This window comes from Nomascus leucogenys, chromosome 4 (assembly GCF_006542625.1).
Source record: "Nomascus leucogenys isolate Asia chromosome 4, Asia_NLE_v1, whole genome shotgun sequence".
Taxonomy (NCBI): Eukaryota; Metazoa; Chordata; class Mammalia; order Primates; family Hylobatidae; genus Nomascus; species Nomascus leucogenys.
In genome coordinates this window covers 81,531,005-81,544,356 of record NC_044384.1, presented here as the reverse complement: position 1 = coordinate 81,544,356, position 13,352 = coordinate 81,531,005, and the positions used below count along the sequence as shown (strand labels likewise).

Genomic DNA, 13,352 nt, shown 5'->3' with positions numbered 1-13,352 from the left:
TTCACGGATGAGGGCTCAGAGTCCTTGCCCTAAGGGAGTTGATTGGGGCACTGGGACACACAGGCAGTTCGTGGCAGAGCAGGGACTGGAGCTGGGTCTGTGATCTGAGTTACCATCCATGGCTACTGCCGTCTTCTCTCCTGCCCACCAGTGCCCATCAGTGTCAGGGAGAGCTCCCTGGTACTCGGTTCAGGAGAGGCATCTTGTGACTCCTCATGCAGCCAAGGCCTGGGACCTGGGGCCAGGGAAGATTCTCAGGCTCTGTCATGGAAGAGCGAGTATTGGCCTTACCCCAAGACTTCTCTGCCGGAAACTCCACTCCTCATCCCCACCTCAACCCCCAGGCAGAGGGACTTTTCTCCTCCTCCACCTGAATCTCCAGTTCCAAGAAACAAGAACCTGGCTCCAAAGGAAGACCTCCCCTTTTTCGAGGCTCTGTTTATCTCTAAAGTGGACATGATTGATGGCACAGGAATGCATTCAGCTGCAAGTAATAGAAAACGTGACCAACAATGTGGGAAAGACATAAATGTTTACTTTGCTCATGTAAGAAGATGACAGAGCTTATTCTCTGAGAAAACACCAAACGGCACATGACACAGTGCAGTGGGAGGCCCAGAGGCCCTGGGATGAGGAACAGTGGCAGCTTCTGCAGAGGCTTCAGCACTGGCATCTGGGGCTGGGGTCATGGCCAGGGTTGGGGCCAGGGCGTAAGAGCTCCAAGGCTATGGAGCTCTCAGAGGCAAGGCTGAGGATAAGGAGTGGATGCCCGTCACCAAGCTGGGCCATCTGGTCAAGGACATGAAGATCAAGTCCCTGGAGGAGGTCTATCTCTTCTCCCTGCCCCTCAAGGAGTCTGATATCATTGACTTTTTCCTGGGGGCTTCTCTCAAGGATGAGGTTTTGAAGATCATGCCGGTGCAGAAGCCGACCTGCGCTGGCCAGTACACCAGGTTCAAGCCATTTGTTGCCACTGGGACTACAATGGCCACCTCATTCTGGGTGTTAAGTGCTTCAAGAGGTGGCCACTACCACCCAAGGGGCCATCATCCTGGCCAAGCTCTCCATGGTCCCTGGGCACAGAGGTTACTGGGGGAACTATATCGGCAAGCCCCATAGTGTCCCTTGCAAGGTGACAGGCCACCATGGCTCTGTGCTAGTGCACCTTAACCCTGTGCCCAAGGGCACTGGCATCATCTCGGCCATGGTGCCCAGTGCCCAGGAAGGTGCTGATGATAGCTGGTATCGATGACTGCTACACCTCAGCCAGGGGCTACACTCCCACCCTGGGCAACTTTGCCAAGGCCAGCTTTGATGTCATCTCCAAGACCTACAGCTACCTGACACAAACTCTAAAAGAATACGGTATTCACCATCTCTCTACCAGGAATTCACTCACCATCTTGTCAAGACCCAGACCAGAGTCTCTGTGCAGAGGACCCAGGCTCCAGCTGTGGCTACAACATAGTGTTTTTATACAAGAAAAAGTTAATTAAGCCTGTTTAAAAAAAAAAAAAAGACTGGGCACGGTGGCTCACGCCTATAAACCCAGCACTTTGGGAGGCTGAGGTGGGTGGATCACTTGAAGTCAGGAGTTCAAGACTAGCCTGGCCAACATGGTGAAACCCTGTCTCCACTAAAAATACAAAAATTAGCTGGGTATGACGGCGGGTGCCTGTAATCCCAGCTACTCGGAAGGCTAAGCCAGGAGAATCGCCTGAACCCGGGAGGTGGAGGTTGCAGTGAGCTGAGATGGTACCACTGCACTGCAGCCTAGGTGACACAGTGAAACTCCATCTCAAAAAAAAAAAAAGGAGAAGAAAAGTCAGGGCTCTGGGCTATGGTCATTCTGGTTCTTTTAGGTTTCCCCTCATGGTTTCACGATGGCTGCAGCAGCCCCATACATCACATCCTCATAACATGTTCAGATGCAGGAAGCGGGGAGTGATACCAGGCAAAGAATTTTCACCTCCCAGCTTCGATCTTATCAGCAAAGAAAGACTATTTTCAAGAAGGTCTCAAGAGGTCTCCTGACCTCTCCTCACAGCACTGGCCAAACAGGTGCTATAAAGTCTAAAGTCCTCCCTGACAATGCCAGGACATATCCGGCCATCCCATCCTTTACAGTGAGTGGAGGACAGGAAGAAAGGTTTTGGGATTGATTTTGGGTTAACCAAACAAAACTACTTGCCACAACTGACCAGCTCTAGGAGTCCTGGTTTTGAGCAACTAGACTTGGGAACAAATGTAACACAAGGCTAATGCTCCCTAGCTTCCTGACAGTTTCTCTCCAACAGAAGACAAGTAGATCCTCACTGGTGTTCTCTCCAAGCTAGAGTCCTAACCACTGTGAGAATACATTCCACTACTGCTCCACAAATAAGCCACGAGCGCAGGGGTTAGATCTGAGGCTCTTTTTTTTTTTTTTTTTAATCTGTCTCTTGTTTGTTTTGTTTTTGTTTTTTACTTTTTAAAATTAATTATTATTATTATTTTTATTTTTTGAGACAGAGGCTTGCTCTTGTCGCCCAGGCTGGAGCGCAATGGTGTGATCTCGGCTCACTGCAACCTCTGCCTCCTGGGTTCAAGTGATGCTCCTGCCTCAGCCTCCCAAGTAGGTGGGATTACAGGTGCCTGCCACCACGCCTGGCTGATTTTTGTATTTTTAGTAGAGATGGGGTTTCACCATGTTGGGCAGGCTGGTCTGGAGCTCCTGACCTCAAGGGATCTGCCTGCCTCAGCCTCCTAAAGGGCTGGGATTATAGGGGTGAGCCACCGTGCCCGGCCATGTTTTTAATTTTTTTAGAGATGGGGTCTCACTCTGTTGCCCAGGCTGGAGGGCAGTGGCACCATTATAGCTCACTGCAGTCTCAGCCTCCTGAGCTCAAGCAATCCTCCCACCTCAGGTTCCTGAGTAGCTGGGACTTCAGGCATGCACCACCACACCCAGCTAATGTTTTATTATTTATAGAGGCGATGTTTAGCTATGTTGCCCAGGCTGGTCTCAAATTCCTGGACTTATACAGTCCTTTTGCTTTGGCCTCCCAAAGTGCGGAGATTACAAGTGTGAGCCACCACAGCCAACCAACTTTTTCTTTTATATTGAGGCAAAATTCACATCCCATAAAATTTACCATTTTGGCCAGGCGCAGTGGCTCACGCCTGTAATCCCAGCACTTTGGGAGGCTGAGGCGGGCGGATCACGAAATCAGGAGATCTAGACCATCCTGGCTAACACGGTGAAACCCCGTCTCTAGTAAAAATACAAAAAAATTAGCTGGGCGTGGTGGTGGGCACCTGTGGTTCCAGTTACTCGGGAGGCTGAGGCAGGAGAATGGCGTGAACCCGGGAGGCAGAGCTTGCAGTGAGCCAAGATCGCACCACTGCACTCCAGCCTGGGCGACAGCGAGACTCCATCTCAAAAAAAAAAAAAAAAATTTACCATTTTAACCAAAGTGTAGAATTCATTTTGAAGTGTAAAATGTATACATTCAAAATGTTGTAGAACCATCACCACCATCTCATTCCAGAATATTTTTATCTCCCCAAAAGGAAACTCCATACCCATTAAGCAGTGACTGCCATTGTCCCATCTCTCCAGTTCCCTAGCAACCACCACTCTGCTGTCTCTATGGATTTGTCTATTCTGGACATTTCTTTTTTTTTTTTTTTTTTGAGACAAGAGTCTCGCACTGTCACCCCGGCTGGAGTGCAGTGGTGCAATCTCGGTGCACTGCAAGCTCCGCCTCCTGGGTTCATGTCATTCTCCTGCCTCAGACTCCCGAGTAGCTGGGACTACAGGTGCCTGCCACCACGCCCGGCTAATTTTTTTGTATTTTTACTAGAGACAGGGTTTCACCGTGTTAGCCAGGATGGTCTCGATCTCCTGACCTCCTGATCCGCCTGCTTCGGCCTCCCAAAGCGCTCGGATTACAGGTGTGAGCCACCGTGCCTGGCCTGGACATTTCATATAAATGGAATCGTAAGATATGTGGGCTGTTATATCTGGCATCTTGCATAGTTTCCAAGATTCATCCATGTGGTAGCATCTATTAATACTTCATTATTTTATGGCTGAAGAAAATTCCATGAAATGAATAAATATAGCATATTTTGTTTACCCAATCACCAGTTGATGGGCATTTGAGTTGTTTCAAACCTTTGGCTATTACACATAATGCTACTATGAACATTCAAGTACCAGTTTCTGTTCTCACTTCTTTTGGGTATATACCTAACAGTGAAATTGCTGGGTCATAGGGTAATTCCATGGTTAAGTGTTTGAAGACTGCCAAAAAGTTTTCTACAATAGCTGTACCATTTTAGCAGCAATGTATGAAGTTTCCAATTTCTCCACATCCTCACCAACACTTGTTATTTTCAGTGTTTTTAGTTATAGCCATCCTAGTGGGTGGGGAGTGGTATCTCATTGTGTGTTTTTTTTTTTAAGACGAGGTCTTGCTCTGTTGTCAGGCTGGAGTGGCGCGATCTCGGCTCACTGCAATCTTTGCCTCCCGGATTCAAGTGATTCTCCTGCCTCAGCCTCCCAAGTAGCTGGGACTACAGGTGCGTGCCACAACGCTCAGCTAATTTTTGTAGTTTTAGTAGAGATGGGGTTTCACCATGTTGGCCAGAATGGTCTCAATCTTTTGACCTTGTGACCTGCCCGCCCTGGCCTCCCAACGTGCTGGGATTACAGGCATGAGCCACCACATCCAGCCCTCATTGTGGTTTTTATTTGCATTTCCTTAATGACTGATGATGTTGAGGACTATGTTTATTGACCATTTGCAGATCTTTTGTGGAGAAATGTACAATCAAGTCCTTTGCTCATTTGTTTGTTTGTTTTTTTAATTGCTGAGTTCTAACAGTTCTTCATTGTATTCTGGATCCTAGACCCTTATCAGATATATGATTTGCAAATATTTTTCCCATTTTTGGGTTATTGCTTCACTTTCACGGTAGTGGTCTTTGATGCACAAAAGTTTTAGATACCAATGAAGTCCATTTTTTCTTTTGTTACTTGCTTGTGCTTTTGGTGTCATATCTAACAATCCATAGACAAATCCAAGGTCATGAAGACTTAGCCCTATGTTTTCTTCTATGAGTTTGGTAGTTTTTAGCTCTTACATTTAGATATTTGATCCATTTTGAGTAAATTTTGTACATAGTTTGAGGTAAGGGTCCAACTTCTTTCTTTTGAACATGGATATCCAGTTGTTCCAGCCTGTTCCAGCTCCATTTATTGAATGACTGTGGCCCCTCCAACTTTTTTTTTTTTAGATGATGTCTCGCTCTGTTACCCAGGCTGGGGTGCAGTGGCGCAATCTCAGCTCACTGCAGCCTCTACCTCTCAGGTTCAAACGATGCTCCTGCTTAGCCTCCAAAGTAGCTGGAATTACAGGCACCTGCCACCATACCGAGTAATTTTTGTATTTTTAGTAGAGATGGGCTTTCACCATGTTGGTTAGGCTGGTCTCAAACTCCTGATCTCAGGTGATCCACCCGCCTCAACCTCCCAAAGTGCTGGGATGACAGGCGTGAGTCACCGCACCTGGCCTGTGGCACCCTTTTTGAAAGTTAATTGACCTTACGTGTATAGGTTTATTTCTAGACTCTAAGTTGTACCTCATTGATCTACACCATTAATTTCTAAGGCATTGGAGAAAGAGGCAAATGAACACAGATCCAACTCTTTAGAGAAACAAATTTAATAAAGCAAAACACTCTTCTCACTAGACTACATTGACCTGGACAGAATTTTTGGGGTTCATGATAGATTTTCAGTCAAAATATCTTATCTAAATTTTTTTTTTTTTTTGAGACTGGGTCTCATTCTGTTTCCCAAGCTGGAGGGCAGTGGCATGATCGCAGCTCACTGTAGACTCAGCCTCCTGGGCTCAAGGGATCCCTTTACCTCAGCCTCCCAAGCAGCTGGGAGTATAGGCATAAGCACCACACTCAGCCTTATCTGAACTTTGAACATTGGTATGACCTTGGTTCCTTTATCTTTGGAGACGAAGTCTCGCTCGTCGCCCAGGCTGGAGTGCAGTGGCGCGATCTCGGCTCACTGCAACCTCCATCTCCCGGGTTCAAGCAATTCTCCTGCCTCAGCCTCCCAAGTAGCTGGGACTATGGGCGCATGCCACCACACCCTGCTGATTTTTTTTTTTTTTTTTTTGAGATGCAGTCTTGCTCTGTCGCCCAGGTTGGAGTGCAGTGGCGAGATCTCGGCTCACTGCAAGCTCTGCCTCCCGGGTTCACGCCATTCTTCTGCCTCAGCCTCCCAAGTAGCTGGGACTATAGGCGCCCGCCACCATGCCCAGCTAATTTTTTGTATTTTTAATAGAGACGGGGCTTCACCATGTTAGCCAGGATGGTCTCGATCTCCTGACCTCGTGAACCACCCGCCTTGGCCTCCCAAAGGGCTGGGATTACAGGCGTGAGCCACTGTGCCTGGCCAATTTTTTGTATTTTTAGTAGAGACGAGGTTTCACCATATTGGCCAGGCTGGTCTTGAACTCCTGACCTCAGGTGATCCACCTGCCTCAGCCTCCCAAAGTGCTGGGATTACAGGCGTGAGCCACTGCACCAAGCCCCTTGGTGCCTATTTTATTGCCAGAAGAGAAACTCTTCTGGGGAGGTGGCCATCCACATGCTGAAAAATGGCTTCTCCTTTTTAATCCTAACCAACTGTCCAAGTCAGATAAACACAAATTCACACTGCAAAGTCTTGGCCTAGAAGTCACTTCCCCTGGGGAAGCTGGTAGCCCCCCTATCTTGTCAATGCCCTTCCTATCAACCCCTCAATAAGCTCTCCTAAAAGAAAAAGGCTGTGAGTCCAATTATATGGTTCGTGGGAGAGAAAAACCCTTGGTCCCCTGGGTGGTAGCAAATGGAGGACACTTAAAGGCTGGCAGTTGGTGTCTGGGGAACAGTCTGGATCTTCTGTGCTCCACGACCTACAGATTGCAGACAGCCGGTCAGGTGGAGTCAGGCAGTCAGTTCTCCCATCCCCCGTCCCAACCCCCGACATCATGGGACAGAAAAAGCTGGCACCCGTGGGTGGGAAGAATTTCAGAGAGAAAGAGGGAGATTGAGCAGGAGAGGGAGGCTGCTTGCAGCCCTGAATAACATCTTTCTTTGCATATTTTCTTCCTCCAGAACAGTTTGGAGGCACAGCCCAGCTGCTGCCTTGGCTTTTGATCAGAATGATTACCCACGGGCCCATCCTTTCTTAGCTCTGTTAGAGAACAGAGAGATGGCACTGGCTTCCAAAGTGTCCTGCGGGTGTCTTTTCTGCCTTTTTCTATCCTTCCATCCATTCCTGTGGGTTCTAGGGCAGCTGCTCATTTGAAAGACAGGAGAGAGACATTTTTTTATTTGTTTGTTTTGAGATGGAGTCTCACTCTGTTGCCAGGCTGGAGTGCAGTGGCACGATCTTGGCTCACTGTAACCTCCGCCTCCCGGGTTCAAGCGATTCTCCTGCCTCAACCACCCAAGTAGCTAGGACTACAGGCACATGCTACCACCATACCTGGCTAATTTTTGTATTTTTAGTAGAGATGCGGTTTCACCATGTTGGCCAGGCTGGTCTCGATCTCCTGGCCTTGTGATCTGCCTGCCTTGGCCTCCCAAAGTGCTGGGATTACAGGTGTGAGCCACTGCGCCCGGCCGAGAGACATTTTTTGAGAGCAAAATCCATGCATGGCCAGGCCTCGGAATCTTTCTAAGGCCTCCTAGACTCTCAGGAGACCCACCATGGCAGTGGCACTGACATGCAGGCCAGGGTTGTGGTCCAAGGAGGGTTTATGAGCTGACTCAGAGGAAGTAAGCTTGTTCTTGGCTGCAGGGCAAGACTAGCCATGGGGGTGGGCTCTGGCCAGCTGGTCTGATATTCTTGCTGGTCCTGACTTTCATTTCCTCTGGAAATCCCACACACTTGACCGCAGAGGCTTTTGCAATGTGTGTGTGTGTGTGTGTGTGTGTGTGTGTGTGTGTGTGTGTGTATCCCAATTCCCCTGGGGTTTTTCTCTTTTTGTTTTCTGAGCAGTGGGTCAACTTCAGTAAGATTGCACACAAAGTTGGAGCTTTCTGTTCCAGGAAGGCAAAGGTTACAATTCTAGCAAGCCTAACTCCCAAAAACACAAAACACTGAAACCAGGAAAATGAGTTAGAAAATATCTACCCTGGCCGGGCACAGTGGCTCACACCTGTAATCCCAGCACTTTGGGAGGCTGAGGAGGGTGGATCATCTGAGGTCAGGAGTTCAAGACCAGCCTGGCCAACATGGTGAAATCCCGTCTCTACTAAAAATACAAAAATTAGCTGGGCATGGTGGCAGGCGCCTGTAATCCCAGCTACTCAGGAGGCTGAGGCAGGAGAATAGTTTGAACCCGGAAGTTGGAGGTTGCAGTGAGCTGAAATCACCCCATTGCACTCCAGCCTGGGCGACAAGAGCAAGACTCCGTCTTAAAAAAAAAAAAAAAAGAAGAAGAAGAAGGCGGCGGCCAGGCGCGGTGGCTCATGCCTGTAATCCCAGCACTTTGGGAGGCCGAGGCGGGTGGATCACCTGAGGTCAGGAGTTCGAGACCACCCTGGCCAACATGGTGAAACCCCGTCTCTACTAAAAGTACAAAAAAATTAGCTAGGCAGGGTGGCAGGCGCGTGTAATCCCAGCTACTCGGGAGGCTGAGGCAGGAGAATTGCTTGATCCCGGGAGGCAGAGGCTGCAGTGAGCCGAGATCGTGCCACTGCACTCCAGCCTGTATGACAAGAGCAAGACTCCGTCTCAAAAAAAAAAAAAAAAGAAGAAGAAGAAAGAAACCTAGCTCCTTCAGCCTGTTCCTACCTGTGTCACTTACTTTTAAAGTTCTGCAAGCCATGTGGGCCCACCCACTTTTTCCAGCCTGGGGTTCCCTGGGTTCTAGCCCCACGCAGACACAGAACTTCCAATGGATTTGTTCACAGGGGCTGGGAGTCTTCCTGTTTAAGTAAAGGACGGTGGCAGAGGTGCATCTTCTGCCCCAGAAACATCTCAGCTGAAGGAGACTCCATCTGCCTGGCCCAGCGTATGGGAAGAATGTCAGCCCCTTGTTGGTGAAAGTGCTTCCAGGGACAGGGACAGTGGGCTGCCTCTTTCTCCAGCGATCTGCCCCCTCAGGGGCATATGTAAAGAGGAAAGCTGAAGAAAGAAAAGGCCAACTCGTCCTCTTGGCTTAACTTGTCTCTCCAAGCCATCTTCTTCCTCACTCCATCCAAACCCAAGTACCATCCACCCATCCAATAGATAATGACTGAACATCCCCAGGTGACAGACACCCTTCTAGGCACTGGGATATGGCAGTGATGATGACAGGAAGGCCCAATGACTCTCAGAAATTTCACACGGTAGTCAGTGGAGGCTGGAAAGGGTCGGTATATTCCACGGAAATAGTGTTAACTACAAGAAAGCAAAAACAGTAATGGCATAGAGAGGGACTGAGTCTTGGGGAGATGAACCCCTTTGCGGAGGAGTCAGGGAAGGCTGCTAGGAGCTGACTCTCCAGCTGAGCCCTCCATTCTGAGAAGAGGCCAGCCCAGGAGAGATTAAGGGAAGAGCATCCGGGCAGAGAACAGCGAATATGGAAGTCCTGAGGGGCATCGAAAATGCTGGAATCCGGAGGTCCAGGGAGCACCCTGGAAAATCTCTTGGATTGTTATCCCTCTCATCTGGTTACTCGCGGGGATGCTCATGGAAGCAGGAAATCTTTCCTGTTTGCATAAAGTGTATACACATTTACATGGAGTGTTGGCCAGGCATGGTGGCTCACGCCTGTAATCTCAACACTTTGGGAGGCCGAGGCGGGTGGAAGCCTTGAGGTCAGGAGTTCAAGACCAGCCTGGCCAACATGGTGAAACCCTGTCTCTACCAAAACTACAGAAATTAGCCGGGAGTGGTGGTGCATGCCTATTATCCCAGCTACCTAGGAGGTTGAAGCAGGAGAATTGCTGGAACCCAGGAGGCAGAGGTTGCAGTGAGCTGAGATCGTGCCACTGCACTCCAGCCTGAGCGACAGAGTGAGACCCTGTCTCAAAAAATAAATGAATACATGGAGCGTCATTTTGACTAAGCAGAGCCGTCGATGGCAAGCTACACTGTCAGCAAGGACCCTTAGCTTTCACGAGGAGAGAACACAGCCTTCTGTTTTCTCTTTAGTGCCTCATGGAGTCAGACATTCCCGTCACTCACTGTACAGACTGCCTGACTCCCATGCGCCAAGGATGAGGGTGATGAAATTTCTTCTCTGGGTGAAAATGCTTCTGCTGACTTCTCTTTGTACACACAAATCTACTGAATGCTTACAAACACAGTCTTTTTGGCAAGGTAGGCTCCAAACTCCTCTTACAGCAGAGGGAACAAAGGTTTTGCTCTCTGCTTCCAGCAGATGTGGAGCCAGACAAGGTACAGATTAACCTTGCAGTGGGCTCCCTGCCAAGGCTCCGTGCAGCCCCAAAGCCAGGCCCTTGAACTGAGGACTAAGAGGCCTGCTCCCACACTGCTAGGCCACCCACTGAGCTCAGGACAGCTTCTTTTACTTAATTGACCAGAAAGATGCTGAGGGGTCTCAGGGGTAGGCCAGATGAGCTTAGGAACTTCGAGCCCCCACCCCTCCATTCACCTCTCTCATTGTTTCTTCCAGCTGACGCTCCTGAGTTAACCCCCCATACCAGGACTGGGAGATCCAATCGACACGTGTGGTTTTCTCTAGGAAAATAATCATAATGACATGCAGTGGGAGGAAAAAATCACTCAACCCCCTCCCAGATCCCAGGGTGAGGGTGTCCCTGGTTTCGTCACTTCCTGGGGTTTCTTGACGGTTTCTCCTTAGGGTCTTTCTAAAGGCCCTGGGGCAGCACTTTGCCACCAGCCACCGTGAGCAACACAAAGCGCGCCCAAGTCAACCTCGGGGCCTGAATCTTCTCTGCACCGGGCGCCACTCTGGCAGGCAGGAGAGCAAGGCTGGGGAGGGGACCAGGATGGAGAGGAGGTGGGAAGCATGCCACGTGGCACAAAGGCCCAAGAAGCAGACACTGGATCTGAAGACGATGAGCAGAGTGGGAGCGGGCAGCGTCATAGTGGGGGCACTCAGAGGCTGTGGATGTGACTCCCCATGACAGGGAGCAATGGGTTAAGGAACAGGCAGAAAGAAGGGTCCCATTCTGCTATGGACCAGCAGAGGAAGGGGCCACATCATGGTGAGCCCCCCAACCCCACCTGGACTGAGCCTCTGGTTCTCCTGGCCCAGGTGGGCAGTCCAGGAGAGCCGGTGAACATCGCCAGCCTGGTCCTGCACGTAGAGGAGGCCTGGGCTGGGGGCAGCTTGGACTTGGTCAAACCACCCAGGTAATTCTTTCTGTACACAGCCGAGGGTCAGGACACGCTCCCCTAAAAGGCCCAGCTTCCCATGAAAGTCTCAACAGAGGCAGAGTAGGGGCAGCTCCAGGTGCTGAGAATTCCCAGACACCATGATTTCTAAAGCCACTTTTACTCTTTAACCATGTTTGACTCCGCTCATCGGAGAGATAAAGGAGGTACAAGGTCAGAGCTGCTAAGCAATAAACTGTGGTTTAGCGGTGGGGGCAGGGGTTGCAAAATCTAGGCAAACAATCAATGATATTAATGTCGGGACACTCAACAGGTTATAGGGTCTTCATGTCCGTCCATCCTCACGGCGACACCAGGAAGTAAGCAGAGCAGGAATGACCTCAAGCAGATGCACATCCAGAGAGGAGGTGGGCTTCACTGCCTATGGCCCCACCCTACTCTGGGCCTTTATGGCCTGCCTTTATTTTATTTTATTTTTTATTTTTATTATTTTATTTATTTATTTATTTGAGACAGAGTCTCGCTCTGTTACCCAGGCTGGAGTGCAGTAGTGTGATCTCAGCTCACTGCAACCTCTGCCTCCCGGGTTCAAGCCATTCTGCTGCCTCAGCCTCCCGAGTAGCTGGGACTACAGGTGCCTGCCATCACGCCTGGCTAATTTTGTTTTTGTTTTTTTTTTTTTTTGAGACGGAATCTCGCTCTGTGGCTCAGGCTGGAGAGCAATGGTGTGATCTCAGCTCACTGCAACCTCCGCCTCCTGGGCTCAAGTGATTCTCCTGCCTCAGCTTCCCAAGTAGCTGGGATTACAGGTGCCCGCCACCATGCCCAGCTAATTTTCATATTTTTAATAGACATGGGGTTTCACCATGTTGGCCAGGCTGGTCTTGAACTCCTAACCTTGTGATCTGCCCCCCTCAGCCTCCCAAAGTGCTGGGATTCAGACGTGAGCCACTGCACCCAGCCTATTTTTTAATTTTTTTAGAGACAGAGTCTCACTCTGTCACCCAGGCTGGAGTGCAGTGGTATGATTATGGCAACTTCAAACTCCCTGGCTCCAGCAATCCTCCCACCTCAGCCTCCTGAGTAGCTGACACTACAGGTGCACATCACTGGGCCCAGCTAGTTTCTTTTTTTTTTTTTTTTTTCAGTAGACAAGACCTCTCATATGTTGCCCACACTGGTCTCAGAACTCCTGGGCTCAAGCAATCCTCCCACCTTGGCTTCCCAAAATGTTGGGCTTACAGACATGAGTCACCGCATCCAGCTATTTATTTTATTTTTAAAATGACACAAAATAATTGTACATATTAGTGGAGTACATACTGATATTTCAATATATATAATTTCTAGTGATCAGATCAGGGTAATTAGCATATCCATCTTCTCCAACATTTATCCATTGTTAGAAACCAAATGCTTGTTCCTTGGTGCCACAAGGAAAAATCAGCATTCAGACAAAAAGTTTTCACAGTAAGGCAATTTACTTTCTGCAGAAAAGGTGCTGCTTGTCAGCAATCTTGCCGCGAGAGCACACTGAACAAAGAAAGGCAGGAATATTTATCCCCTACGTGCTGGGTCCTTACTGCTATGTCCTATCTCCATTGGTTGGAGCTGGACCTCACAGTCTGTAAGTTAAACCCGGTTGGCTAACAATTTAAGACTTTCCTAAATAAGTAAAGGTAATGGAGAACAAAAGGAAAAGAGGAAGTTGCTTGCGAAAGGACTTACAGAAGTAACAACATTTCCAAATAAGGAAGGGGCAAAGGCTGTGAGCTGGGACATGCCCGAGCATGTCCAGAACAAATATCTTGGTTAACATACAAGGACATAGAATATATTTATTCCCTTATATCTAACAGCTACATAGGATAGGGCTTAACAAAGAGTTATTAGCAAAAAGCAGGAAGGCTTTGGAGGAAGTTAGTCTTTAAAAGAAACTATTATTTCTAACATTTATTATTTATTCTTTAACAAGAAGGGAAAC

At 48.9% G+C, this 13,352-nt stretch overlaps 1 pseudogene; it reads left to right on the top strand.

Annotated features, from left to right (window-relative positions):
- The first annotated feature begins 629 nt into the window (after nt 1-629).
- Nucleotides 630-1,492, top strand: LOC105740702 (annotated as a pseudogene).
- Nucleotides 1,493-13,352: the final 11,860 nt, after the last annotated feature.